The sequence below is a fragment of the Mauremys mutica genome, chromosome 1, assembly GCF_020497125.1.
Source record: "Mauremys mutica isolate MM-2020 ecotype Southern chromosome 1, ASM2049712v1, whole genome shotgun sequence".
Taxonomy (NCBI): domain Eukaryota; kingdom Metazoa; phylum Chordata; order Testudines; family Geoemydidae; genus Mauremys; species Mauremys mutica.
The window spans coordinates 139,363,347-139,378,046 of NC_059072.1; the positions used below are offsets into that span (position 1 = coordinate 139,363,347).

Here is a 14,700-nt window from a genome sequence, read left to right on the forward strand (position 1 = left end):
ATACAGGGCCGCCCAGAGGATTCAGGGGGCCTGGGGCAAAGCAAATTTGGGGGCCCCTTCCATAAAAAAAATTGCAATACTATACAATACTATATTCTTGTGGGGGTCCCTCTGGGGCCCGGCGCAAATTGCCCCACTTGCTCCACCCCCCCCCCCCCCGCCCAGGCGGCCCTGGGAAAAATAAACCTTCTGCATCTTGGCACAAACCCAGTTTTGAGAAAACTTCATTACAAGGTATCACTGGTTCTCAGCATCAGCTAGTGCTAAAAGGCACTAAAGCTCATTAAAAGGGTTGGACAAATATTTTCCGTGAAAACTTTTTCTGGATCGAAAACTAGGGGTTTTTAAAAAGCAGAAAAAAAACACGGACATTGTCTGCTTTCCTTCAAAATTTGTTGTGATTTTTTTAATTGAAAAGCTGACATTTGTCTGCCAAAACCTGAATATGGTTTGGGGTTTCAGAAGTGTGTGGCCAAATATTTGCTGCTTGCTGTGTTTGATTGTTTAAAGAAACAATAAAAAAATTCTGCTTAAAAAAAATCCAAAACTTTTGAACCACCTCAGCTTGTGACCAAACATCCGAGCCCATCCAGTCAGAGATTTTTCCAGGTTTCTGATATTCTGCTGGCTTCCTTAACTCATATCTGTCTCCATAACTTTGGGTTCATTTAGGTTAGAACATAAGAACAGCCATACTGGGTCAAACCAAAGGTCCATCCAGCCCAGTATCCTATCTACCGACACTGGCCAATGCCAAGTGCCCCAGAGGGAGTAAACCTAACAGGTAATGATCAAGTGATCTCTCTCCTGCCATCCATCTCCATCCTGGGACAAACAGAGGCTAGGGACACCATTCCTTACCCATCCTGGCTAATAGCCATTAATGGACTTAACCTTCCATGCATTTATCTGTTTCCTAGAGACTGGCTCCATGGGGTCCCTCACAAACTGGAGATGGTTACTGTGGGTTTGTCTTTAGTATAGCTTATGTACATACTCCACGAACTGAGCATTTGAGCTTGGTCCAGAATCTGGGATGAGCCTATGTTGTGAAAACTGAAATGCTCAAAATGGCACATACATGTGAATGGAAACAGGGTGCTAAAATTAAATTAGCCCAGGGGGCCTCAAACTGGGGGTCAGCACCCCTCAGGGGGTCACGAGATTATTACTGGGGGTTGCGAGCTGTCAGCCTCCACCTCAAACCCTGCTTTGCTTCCAGCATTTATAATAGTGTTAAATATAAAAAAAAGTGTTTTTAATTTATAAGGGCGGAGAGTCACACTCAGAGGTTTGCTATGTGAAAGGGGTCACCAGTACAAAAGTTTGAGAACCACTGAATTAACCCCTCTGGAGCCTCAGGGCATGCAGAGGTGGGGGGTCTCCCTTGGTAGGGTTGGGAAGGATATTCCTCTTCTCATGTGATCCCCCTCCCAGTGGCTAATTTTAAATGAAGCTACCCTCCCCTGACATGAATCTCCCTATGGCCCTGAAATTAAATATAGACTATAATTTGGCATTTGAGAAGTGAAAGGGATGGTAGCCCTAATGGAAAAGCTAACAGCTTGGCTCTTCTGCAAGCCTCAAACTGCTGAATGAGCTTTAGGGTAGGGAAGGCTGTGCCTCCCAAACAGCCTGGCCCTGCCCCCTATCTGACCCCCACCCACTTCCTGCCCCCCGACTGCCCTCTCAGAATCCCCGACTCATCTTGCTCCTTTTCCCTTCACCGTCCCCCAGAGACCCCAACACCACCACCCCCGTCTAACCCCCACCCCCCACTGAGTCCTGACAGACCCCCAGAATGCCCACAATCCAACCCCCCCATTCTCTGTCCCCACCCAACCTCTGCCCCCTCCCTGTCCCCTGACTGTCCCTGGGACTTCCTGCCCCGCAGCCAACCCCCCACCCCCCGGCCCTGGCCTCTTACCCCGGCTCCCCCCTCACGTGGAGCCTCAGCCCATCCAGGAACTTTCTTCAACAGAGGCAGCGTGGCTCCGGCGGGGCCCCTGAGCTCCGCCCTGGTCAGAGCCGCGTGGAGAGGGGGCGGGGCTGCGAGATCCGGGCCGAGCGGAGGGAGCTGAGCTCAGGCCCCGCTGGAGCTCGCAGCCCCACCCCCTCACCACGCGGCTCTGAGCGGGGCGGAGCTCAGGGGCCCCGCAGAAGCCACGCTGCTGTGCTGTACAGGGACGCTGCTGGATGCGTTGAGGCTCCAGGAGAGGGGCGGAGACTGGGTCGGGGAGGGAGCCTCAGCCATTCTCGTGGGGGCCCCTGCAGAGCCCGGGGCCTGGGGCAAATTGCCCCACTTGTCCCCCCCCGGGCGACCCTGCATAGATAACTGGTTAATTAAAACTACTTAAATAATGTGTGTTTTATACCTTTATTCTCTTCTCTGATTTGACACCTGAAAGATCTTCTAAAGACAGATTTTAGAGGTAGAGACATAATACTGGTAATAACAGAAAAGTCTCTATTTTTGCCACAAAAAACTGGGAAAGAAATTAGCTGAGAAAATAGTTAGCATGGACATTGACTTATTCACAGACCATAAACTATAATGAAAGATCTGGGAATGCTACCCAGAATCTAGAATCCAAAACTAATTGAAATGTCAGAATCCCCAGAGGCTGAGCAATATATAAACTCAAAAGAAGTCCAGGAGGTTGACTCTCTGGTCTCTAGTTGAAGGGAATTGTCTCTTGATGGCAACAGATTGAAGCAGTATGAACACTCCCAAAAGGGGGCACTGGTCCAGGAACATATAATACTGATCCTGGGTAAAAATGTCACTCTCAAACATAGCTGAAGAGATTAATAAGACATAACAGAAATTAATCCTACACAACCCATATATATGATCTTATAGGCCTTAATTTTTAGGTAGACTTTGAGCGGAGTAAGAATACCGAACTAAAGAATCTGTCTTACCACCATAGAAAGCAGTGGTAATGATGACCATAGTATTCCAGGGCAGTTAGACCTTGAGGAACTATCTGTCTTTTTTAGGGTTAAAACAGAGCATGCTAACTCTGAGAGAATTCCCCTGGATAAAATCATCATCCTCATGCAGAAAGCAAGTCCCATCCTGCAAAGGGGGTAGAAGTGTCCAAGAGTCCGGCTAAATAAAATGGTCCTGAATCTTGAGACTGACAAAACACATTTCAATGGCCTTTACCTTAAACTTGGAAATTCTAGGGATCCGCCAATAACACTCCATTGGCAGGTGTGGCTAGATACGGAAGGGGGCTGGAACTGCAACTTTAATGAATGCCTTCTCACAGCTCTTGAGAAGGTCTGGCATATGTATTCTCTCTGCTCTAGATGCACAGAGATGGTGGAGTGCTGTGCTGGAGGGCACAAGATACATAACAGGCAGGCAGGAGAAAAGGTGAGAGGGAATAACAGAAAGCAGAAGGAGCTGCAGGAAGAGAGAGAGTATGTCTCTAGCACCCCCAGGAGCCTGGACTGATTAACACCAGATTCTCAAGAAGCTTCCTGTTTCCTGCAGCTTTCCTGAACCCACTTGAGGAGAACAGGCAGTCAACTGAAGTAGTAGGAGCCAGTTAGGCCCTTAAGATGCTAATATCTTCCCTAACTCAGGCCCTGCTACCAGCCTGTTTATTTGTCCCCTTCAACTGAGTGTTGAGAGCCACTATAGCTGGCACAGAACAGCAGTCATGAGTGAAAGACGAAAACTCCCCTCTGGGGCAGCATTCAGAAAAAGAAGGCAAGCAAAGGAAGCTTTTCTATTTAAGTAGGAAGCAGGTCTCCTGAGATACATAGACACAAATGTTCCCAGTGAGCCTTCTGGCCCCAGTGAGGATGTGAGTGGTGAGGAGATGCCTGATCTTCCAGTTAGTCAGAGTGCAGGTGACCTGGCAGCTACTGCAGCATCCATATCTCCATCTCAGATGGATGAACCATGCACATTCCTGAAGAAAAGTGTAGATCAGAGAAGAGTGTGGTGGAAGCACAAGAAACAGCTGCTGCTGAGTTTAGTTTCTTAAGTCAAGATGATCCAGGACTGTGGACCCACTTGAGCAGTAGCCGGAGGGACTTCCTTGTACTGCATGGGCCACAGCAAGTGAAAAACTTCATGTTACCCAAAAACAATGAAAATAGAAGTTTTCATCCAACACATTCCTGGCGTGAAATCCCCAATGGTGACAAAGTGGAAAGGCCATGGCTTATGAACTCTAAACCTGAGAATGCTGCATACTGTTTTTGTTGCAAACTCTTCCAGTCTAATGCTCCAGCCACATTGGGTTTTACAGTAACAAAGAACTGGAAAAATTACTCTGTTATTCTGGACTGCACAACTGACATCATCCATACGGAACAAATGACTTTAATGGTGCGTTTTGTAACAACAGAACCTAGTGAAAATGTCCCTGCCATGGTGACTGTCAGAGAGCATTTTCTACAATTTATTAACATTGATGATACTACAGGAGCTAGTATGACAAATGTGCTTCTTGAAAAGCTGGAAGATACGGGAATTGTGATAGCTGACATGAGAGGTCAGGGCTACGATAATGGTGCCAACATCAGAGGAAAGAACAGAGTAGTGCAGACACGGATCCGAAAGTAAAACCCTTGAGCTTTTTTTGTCCCATGCAGTTCTCATTCACTGAATTTGGTGGTCAATGATGCAGCATCAGCTTCTAGTGAGGCTGCTGAATTTTTAAATGTAATTCAAAGCATCTATGTATTTTTCTCTGTATCAACTCATCGATGGCAAATTTTGAAGCAACATCTGGGAACATCCTGTCTGACACTGAAACCACTGAGTGCCACACAATGGGAAAGTCGAGTGGAGGCAATAAATCCTATCAAATACCAAATTAGGAAGATAGATGATGCCATAGTTGTCATTATGGAGGATAATGCTATGACAGGAACTGTGGGAGAACAGTGGCAGAGGGAAATGGAATCACCAGAAACATACATAACTTCAAATTTCTGTGTGGCTTAGTGTTGTGGCATGACATATTGTTTGAAATAAATGTTGTAAGCAAGAGACACCAAGGTGTTGACCTTGATATATCTGGAGCAACGAAACAACCAGACAAAGCAAAGTCATACCTACAGTCTTGCCGGTCAGATGAGGGATTTTAAAATGTTCTGAAGAGTTCACAGAAGTTGGCAGAGGAACTTCACACTGAAGCTATTTTCCCACTCATTCAAGAATACAAGAGTCACCGAAGAAGACATTTTGATTACGAGGCATGAGATAATCCCATAAGAGACCCCAAACAACAATTCAAAGTTGAATTCTTTAACCAGGTGCTATATTGTGCAATACAGTCAGTTGAAGAACGTTTCATGCAGCTCAAGGAACACAGCAGTATATTTGGGATTTTGCATGACATTTCCAAAACTCACTATACCTGAAGAAGACCTACACCAGCAATGCACGGCACTAGAGACAGTGTGGACACATGATGACATGTGTGATATTGATGTGAGTGATTTAGGTGATGAACTGAAAGCCCTTTCAAGATACTATAGCGGGGCGTGTTGTGTATTTGGTTGTCGTGGGTTTTGTTCCTATGGCAACTGAGTTAGATTATTAGGGGATAGCCCAGCCAGTTTTGGCTGGTTAGGTCAGTACAGTGTGTGTAAAAAAATGGTTGCTTTTTAAGGCTTGCAGCTCTCTGGTCTCAAGAGATTTCTTCCTAAACATGCGGCCCCCAAGATTACAAAAGGGTGGTTACCCCACTCCTAAAATAGAAAAGGGTTAAAGTCAGTCCTGGGAGAAGGTTGTGGCTGAGAGCTGCAAAGCTGGGCTGATTGGGGAAGTGGCTGCAGCTGGGTATGCACCAATCAGGCCACAGCTGGCCTGTATAAAAAGGCTGTGAGGCAGAGACCAATAAGTCTCTTTTCAGGCTGGGAGAGAGCTGGCCTGGGTTCCCTGCAGAAAGGGTACTGGGAGTGGAGCACGGCTGGAGAAAGCTAGAGGAGCAGGGGAGCTCCAGGCTGGCAACTCCCCAGGCTGCAGGGCCTGGTCCAAGGCCCATAGAGGTACTGGGAGGCAGAAAGCCTGAGCCCCCTTTCCTATGATGAGTGGCTTTTACACTGTGTTGTGTATTTGGTTGTCATGGTTTTTGGTTCCTATGGTAACTGAGTTAGATTATTAGGGGATAGCTCAGCCAGCTTCAGCCGGCTGGGTGAGTTCTCTGAGTCTGTAAATAAAATGGTGGTTTTGTTAGCTGTCTGCTGTCTGGCCTCAAGTGATTTCTTCCTAAACCGGCTGCCCCCAAGGATATAACAAGTGGCGACGAGGATGGGATCCTGGTGCTGCTCCAGTAACAGAAGGAAGTAGAAGTCAAGGTACAAAACAAACAAATAAAAATACTGCTTGTTTGCACTGACTGTGAAAGTGAAACTAAAATCATGGCTACTCTGACCAGGCCACTGGAACATTTTGATGAGAAAATAGAGCAGTGGCATGTGTATACTGAGCGTTTTGAGCTTTTTGGTATTGCAAATGACATTACAGAAACAAAGAAGGTGCCAATATTCTTAAGTGTTGTAGGGGCTAAAACCTACTCCCTGCTACACAGCTTACTACACCCTGTTAAGCCTGAGACTAAATCTTACAGTGACATTGTGGAAATCCTGGGGTCCCATTTCTCCCCAAAACCACTGGTAATTGCTGAAAGATATAGGTTCCACAAAAGAGACCAAAAGGAAGATGAAACAGTTGTACAATTTGTAGCCATTTTAAAAAAGCTAGCAGAACACTGTGAATTTAAAGAGATGTTAAATGATGCCCTGCGTGACAGGTTAGTGTGTGGCCTGTACAGTGAAGCTATACGGAAGCGCCTACTGACAGAGGCTCAGCTTACCTTACAGAAGGCTGTTGATATTGCTGTCTCCATGGAACTGGCTACAAGGGAGGCGCAATACATCGGTGCATCCCCTAGGGTGCAAAAAGTGTCACAAGAACTGACCCACAAAACGGTGCAGAGTCAAGAATGTTACCGCTGTGGTAAGCTGGGTCACCAGGCATCGGAATGCTGGTGTAAGGACGTGGTGTGTCGACACTGTGGCAAAAAGGGACACATTGAGTGTGCCTGTAAACAAAAGAAAAGGAGGCCTGTGGTCTGGCCGACAAAAAGAGGAACCTTGCATACCCTAGAGCAGACCCAGGATGATCAAGGTGACACCTCAGCGCAAGAGAAAGTGCCACTGCATGTTTTGTCTTTGGCAGTGGGCTCACATGAATATTGGGTAACCCCGTTATTGGATGGCAAACGTATACGCATGGAACTGGACACCGGTGCAGCCGTCTCACTGATCTCCGAGACTGTGTATAAAGAAAAGCTACAGCATCTTCCGCATAAGGCAACAAAAACTGTTCTGAAGACGTATACGGGAGAAGCTGTGCCTATGCTGGGCACTATTGATGTTAAGGTGGAGCTCAATGGACAGGTGGCTAAATTGCCACTGTTTGTAGTGAGAGGTAACTACCCAGCCTTAATGGGTAGGTCTTGGCTTGGGAAGATTCAACTGAACTGGGCAGAAGTGCACCGGATGACTAAAGAAGAAACCAGTCTAACCCCTATACTAAGGAAACATGCTGCTGTTTTTGGAGATGATTTGGGAAGTATGAAGGGAATCACTGTGACATTGAACATTAAACCTGACAGTCCACCAAAATATCTGAAAGCCTGAACTGTGCCATATGCCATCAGGCCAAAAGTTGAAGCAGACCTGGAGCGCCTGGTCACCAATGGAGTCCTAATACCAGTTACCCATAGCTCATGGGCCACTCCTATCGTTCCAATAGTGAAGAAAGATGGCTCTCTCCGGATTTGCGGTGATTTTAAAGTCACTGTCAACCCAGTGTTGTGTGCAGAGCAATACCCGCTTCCCCGCATCGATGACCTCTTCGCAGGCCTGGCTGGGGGACAAAAGTTCAATAAGATTGATCTGAGTCAAGCATATTTACAGATGCACGTCGATGAAAAGTCCCAAGAGCTGTTGACTATTGTGACTCATAAGGGGCTTTATCGATACTGCCGCCTACCCTTCGGAATAACATCTGCTCCCGCCCTGTTCCAGAGGGCTATGGACCAGATCTTGTGTGGCTTGTCAGGAGTTCAGTGCTATCTGGATGATATCCTGGTCACTGGAAGAAATGAAGAGGATCACTTAGAGGCTACCCTACAAAGACTGGAAGAGTATGGCCTACGAGTTCGCAAAGACAAGTGTGAATTCTTCAAGCCCTCTGTTGAATATTTGGACACATCATTGATTCTGCAGGTCTTCATAAGGCCCCTGCAAAAGTTAAAGCTATTGTGGAGGCTCCCCCACCTCGAAATGTAAGCCAGCTGCGCTCGTTTCTAGGACTACTGAACTATTATGGAAAGTTCATCTCACAGTTAGCCACACTGCTAAAACCACTTCATGAGCTCCTTGGGCAGAACAAGGCCTGGAAGTGGACTGAAGCCTGTGATGTTGCATTTAACAAAGCTAAGGATGCATTGCTAAATTCTGAAGTTCTAACGCACTTTGATCCATCCTTACCCCTACAATTGGCCTGCGATGCCTCCCCTTATGGAGTGGGAGCAGTCGTGTCACACATTATGCCTTCGGGAGAAGAGAGACCTATTCCTTTTGCTTCACGCACTCTAAGCAAAGCAGAAACTAACTACACCCAAATCGAACATGAGGCATTAGGAATTGTTTTTGGAATTCAGAAGTTTCATCAGTACCTGTTTGTGCGAAAGTTTACTCTTCTCACAGACCATCGACCTCTGACGTCAATTTTTGGACCCTACACAGGCATTCCCCCATTAGCTGCTAGTCGTATGCAACGTTGGGCATTGTTACTTTCAGCACACACATATGAAATCAAATATCGGAAATCCACTCTGCACGGCAATGGAGATGGCCTCTCAAGGTTGCCTTTGCCGGACAAACATCAAGATAGTGCCCAAAAGGAATTCTTCTACTTTGAACAGGTAGAGAATACACCCATCACTGCTACTCAGATAAAGAAGGCAACCCGCGTTGACCCAGTATTGTCCCAAGTTATGGACCTGGTGATGCATGGAAAATCTCGACAAACCTCTCCGGTCTCATCTGACCTTGTTCCCTACATGTCCAGAAGGACGGAGTTATCGGTCCAATCTGGTTGTTTGTTGTGGGGGAGACGTGTCATTATTCCACCACCATTGAGATCACAGCTGTTAGAACAGCTACATTCTGGTCACTGTGGAATAGTGTGCATGAAGGAAATTGCACGAAGCTATTTTTGGTGGCCTGGATTGGACAGTGCTATTGAAGAGAAGGCAAAAGCTTGTATGTCATGTCAGGGTGTGAGGAATGCACCCCAGTGGGCACCCCTACACCCATGGGACTGGCCTGAAAACCCGTGGCAACGTATTCATGTTGACTTTGCTGGCCCCCTTGAAGGAAGCATGTTCTTGGTGGCAATAGATGCCCATCCTAAATGGCCAGAAGTCTCTATAATGCAGTCCACTACTGCAGAGAGTACTATCCAAAAACTACGAGGACTCTTTAGTCGTTTTGGTCTGCCAGAACAACTTGTGAGCGACAACGGACCGCAGTTTGTCTCTCAGGAGTTTCAAAATTTTATGAAGGCAAATGGGATACACCACATCACGTCAGCACCATATCATCCATCCACCAATGGATTAGCTGAAAGATTTGTGCAGACAATGAAAAACGCTTTGAAATCAGCAAGGGGACAACACTCCATTCAAAAGTGTCTGGATACCTTCTTACTTTTCTACCGAAACACACCTCATGCTACGACCCAGGCATCCCCAGCCTTTCTAATGTTGGGACGACAGCTGCGCACTTGCTTTGATCTGCTGAAACCTTCTGAACCCAGACAAACTGTGCAACATCAGCAGCAATATCAAGTCATCAGACGGGCACCCAGAGCAAAAGACCGAACCTTTAGCCCGGGACAGCCAGTTTTGGCTCGGAATTATACTTCCAGAGCTAAATGGGTCCCGGCCACAGTCATCACTCAAACAGGACCTGTTTCCTACACAGTCCGGACTGCAGAGAATCTTACCTGGCGGCGACATGTAGATCAGCTGTTGCCAGGTCATGCCAGTCCTCAGGACACATCTGCAATTGAGGGGTCTGACTTCACCTCTTCTGGTGAGACACCGAATCACGAATCACCTATTCCTGATTGTCCTCCTCCATTACTGCCGGCGACTGAGATGCCCCTTTGCCCAGCACGAGCTGATACCACCTCCTCACCCGCTCGTGCTGCGGACCCTGAGCCCATGGTACTTTCGGGTGCAACAACACCAGAAGTTTGCCGTAATCCACCTAGAGACAGAAGGCCTCCTCATCGGCTGGATCTTTAGGTAGGGCGAACCCATGGTTATGGGGCAAAATAATCCCCAGGGTTTAGCCGGGAATGGAGGCAGTCTACCCTCCTTCTCTAGTCTAGTGTGTGTTTTATTTAGGGGATGTTCTTATTGGGGGGGGGGGGATATGTTGTGTATTTGGTTGTCATGGTTTTTGGTTCCTATGGTAACTGAGTTAGATTATTAGGGGATAGCTCAGCCAGCTTCAGCCAGCTGGGTGAGTTCTCTGAGTCTGTAAATAAAATGGTGGTTTTGTTAGTTGTCTGCTGTCTGGCCTCAAGTGATTTCTTCCTAAACCGGCTGCCCCCAAGGATATAACACACTGCAGTCTGCCCCAGGGAACAGGAGTTTGATGATGACTGGCAGTAGCCCAGACTAAGGCAAGGTGGGGATTAAAGGATTGAGGGTTTCCTAGAGAGAGGAGATCCATAGAGACTGGTGTGGGGGTATTGCCAGGGGGCAGCCTGCAGGTAAAGGAGCACTGGGGTCCTGGGAGGCACATGGCGGTGGCAGCAGCAGCAACGGGACACCAGCCTGAAGAGGGTGCTCTGAGGGCTGGAGTTAATTCCTGGAGATAACCAGCAGGATGCACTGCAGGGGTGAGTTCCACATGTTTACAGATACATTTCAGCAGGATCTACTTCCAAGGCTGTTCTGGAATATATGTGCACAAATAAGATGACCACCCTCTTTCCAAATGCTTTTGTTGCTCTGTGCATACTTCTAACACTTCCTGTAACAGTTGCCAGTGGAGAACAGAGCTTCTCCAAACTGAAGTTAATAAAAACACATCTAAGCTCCACAATGACACAGGAGCAGCTGATTGGCCTTGCAATCATCTTAATAGAGCATGAGCTGGCCCAGACTGTGGACCTTCAGGAAGCAGTTCAAATCTTTGCAACAAAGAAGGCACAGAAAGCACCATTGATTATTCAAACAGATAAAAATGCCAGTGTTTACTATGCAGACAAGAAAACTTTGAAATGCCCAAACAGCAAATATAAGTTAAGTGTTACTTAAAATTTTTTGAACAAGGCATTTTAAGTTGTTAGTTCTCTTTTATTGGGGTAGGTAGTAGAGCAGTACCATGAGAGGAATAGAACAGGAAGAAGGCAGAAGTGAGACCTTTCAAAGTTTTGGCCCAAGTGAGGGTGCATGGGGGTGTCATTTTAGCTCCTCGCCTCAGGTGCCAAAATGTTGTGGGCTGTCCCTGCCCCCTTCCTCCTCCTTTCTCATTTTCCCTTTGTCAGATCTCTCCAGGCCTGCTACAGGAAAGCACTTAAGCTTGTACTAATTTTAAGCATGTGTTTAAGTCCCATGTAAGTCACTCTGCTTTTAATTATTTTGTTTCCTTGAGCTCATACTTGGAGACTTCTTCTCCTGGGCTGTTACTTTTACACTTGGGGCTGCTTGGTAGTTTGTGGTACTTGTATTTGTGGCTGTCTTATAGTTGCTCTGGTCTTCTTTTGGGTAATTGCAGTGTGTATTACAGCCTTCTGGTCTAAGGAAAGCTGGCAACAGAGCTGCTTATTGTAATTTATTTCATTTAAGTGGGGTAATATATACAAGCTGTGATGTAAATATTAAACAATTAACCTTCATGTCAGTCTAACCTGCATGCTGGCTTGTCACTAGATTAAAAATGCTCTTGCATCTGTGCTTCAGAGTCGTTATAAAACAATTTCTTGCACCTTCAAATAAGTTTTCTTGTCAGGGTTTCCCTCCATCTGCTGGTAGCAGCAGGGATGGCAGAACTGGGAGTGAGGGTGGGAAGAAGTGGGTTGGTGTCCCTGCAATGGAAATATTGTGGGGACTCAGGTAAACTTACATGCCTGGGGGGGAGAGCAGGACACAGAGTGGCTGCCATGGGGCCAGGGAGCAGGGACCCAGAGTGACAGGAATGGGCCCAGGAGCAGGTGGAAACACTAGCAACCCCCCTTCCCAGCCTGGAGCCAGCTACCTTTCCCTTCCCCTGGTGAGTCTCAGCACCACTCCTCACTCACCCTCCTATCATAGGTGGCAGGTTTGTATAATTTTTGGTGGTGCCCAAAATGGTGGTTCCCCACCCCGCTCTCACCCTGTTAGCCGATATAAAATGAAGCTACAACGCGTCTGCATCACAAGATTACAAGGGTCAATTAAAAGTGGAAAGTCAGAAGCAGCACTTGCCTGCTTCAATATACGGTATTAAATTTTGTTGCACCTGTTGTGACAAAGTGGGAATGTTCTTAATGTTTTCTCTCAATACTGTGTGAGTGCCTCAGTTTCCCCTGCAAGGTCCCAACTGAAGGTGTTGGGGACAAAGATTAGGTGGCCTCCTTGTCCGGAAGAAAGACAAAGGCTAGAGGAGGGAGTGTCAGTTTGGAGCTGGCTGGGGAAATGGGGAGAGGCCCAGAACTTGGGTCTAGGCTCCCCACCCTCCAAGATGGACCTGACTGAGGGGTCCTGTTTTCTGTACCTACAAGCTCTGTTTTAGACTGTGATCCTGTCGTCTAATAAATCTTCTGTTTTTACCGGCTGGCTGAGAGTCACGTCTGACTGCAGAGTTGGGGTGCAGGGACCTCTGGTTGCCCCAGGACCTGCCTGGGCACACTCACTGCGGAAAGTGCATGATGTGGAAGGGCATGCTGAATGCTCCGAGGTCAGACCCAGGAAGGTGTAAGCTTCTTGCCCTGGAGACAGTATGCTCAGAGAGAGGAGGCTCCCCCAGAGTCCTGACTGGCTGTGTATGGAGTAGTTCCAAAGCTGCCCCTGCCTCCTATCCCTTCCCAATGCCTGCTGAAGTCAATGAGAGTGTTTGGATCAGGCCATAGGTCAATATTTACTTTGGTGAGGATTCTCCTTAGTGCTGGTATCGGTGATGGTGGATAGACAGCATGATTTTTGCACCTTCCCCCCAGCCCTGCTCTCTTATGCCTGCTCCTGACAACAGCATGGATCCACGTACCTGTGGAGGAGCTACCATGGTGGCTGGGAGAAGAGAAGCTACAAGGCCATAGAGGAAACACTACACTGTACTGTTCTTCTCAGCAAAAGGTCCACCAAGTTTTCATCCCCTCTGCCCACAAAAACAGGTGGGATGATATGGCCCATAATTTTCTCAATTAAAACCAGTAGTGCAAGTAAAATCAATTTCTAACTGGTATGGGGAAGAGGGGGAGACACCAGCTAAGGGGTCCTCCCCATGTGAGCCTCCTTTTAATGCTTTCCCCCTGCCCTCCCACATTGCTGTGTCTCCATCCTCCATCCTGTCCTACAGCAGTGAGAAAAGGAGGGAGCAGAATGCCGGCAGCTCCTCCAGCGGCTGTACCACTCCCAGCCCTGCCCCACCAGCTCTGTCCTCTGGGAGGGCTGCTGCTGTACGGCTGGAGGAGATGCAATTCCGTGGAAGGGCTGGGGGCAGTACAGCTACTCCAGAGGAGCTGCCAGTGTGGGGCCACTGGCTCCTCCTGTCTCTTACTGGTATGCCATACCAGCGATAAATATTTTGCTGGTACGGTGTACTGTACTGCTGTAATTGCACTGCTGATTAAAACAGAATCCCGCATATTAAGCAGAACTTTTGGAACATCTTGGGTGGCCTGTTTGTGATTAAAAATGAACCAGACAAGCAAATATTTCAGTTACCTTGTCCTCCCAATTCCCACACTACCAGTTTGTTTGTGTTCCAACTGCAAACAATTGGCTGTTTAGATTGCATAATGTTTTGCGCACTAAGTTAAACCAACAGTGTAGCTCTAAATTTGCAATAGAGCAAATCAATACAAAATAAATCTGGGTGCTTATTCAAAGTCAACAATAACAGGTAAACATAGAAATCTGACAGATTTTGAGAACTGGATGTCCCAAGAATTGATGAGAAACAATTTGTGCTGTTTACAGAATATAGCATGTCTTGTGGCTATCTACAAAACACCTCTGCCCTAGTGGAAAGCGCACTCGAATGGTGATTGGGCCAGATCCAAAGCTCATTGAAATCAGTGGGAGTCTTTCCATGAACTTCAGTGGGCCTAGGATCATACCTATAAAGCAAAGGGGCTGGAACTTTGGAGACTTGGATTCTATCCCTGACTTTATCACACTGGTTTCCTCTTTCAGGGTCTATTCTACAGCAGAAAAGGTTTGTTGGTATAGCTATACAAGTACAGTTATACTAAATCCTTCTAGTGTACATTCAGCATCTACCAGGAAAAATGTGATTTTACTGGTATAGCTTATACCAGTTCCCCAAACAAAATAAGGTCTTTTATACTGGTATAGCTGCACATACACTAGGGCTTTTGCCAGTGTAGAAGTGTTGTAAAAAAATCATACCCCTAATCAACATAATTGTACCTGC

The 14,700-nt window shown here is 47.0% G+C and overlaps 1 protein-coding gene across 1 annotated transcript in view; it reads right to left on the minus strand.

The window, feature by feature from the left end:
- Positions 1–14,700, minus strand: part of LOC123355760 (scavenger receptor cysteine-rich type 1 protein M130-like) — a 301,663-nt gene that overhangs the window by 209,190 nt on the left and 77,773 nt on the right. The gene's annotated exons all lie outside the window — the stretch shown is intronic.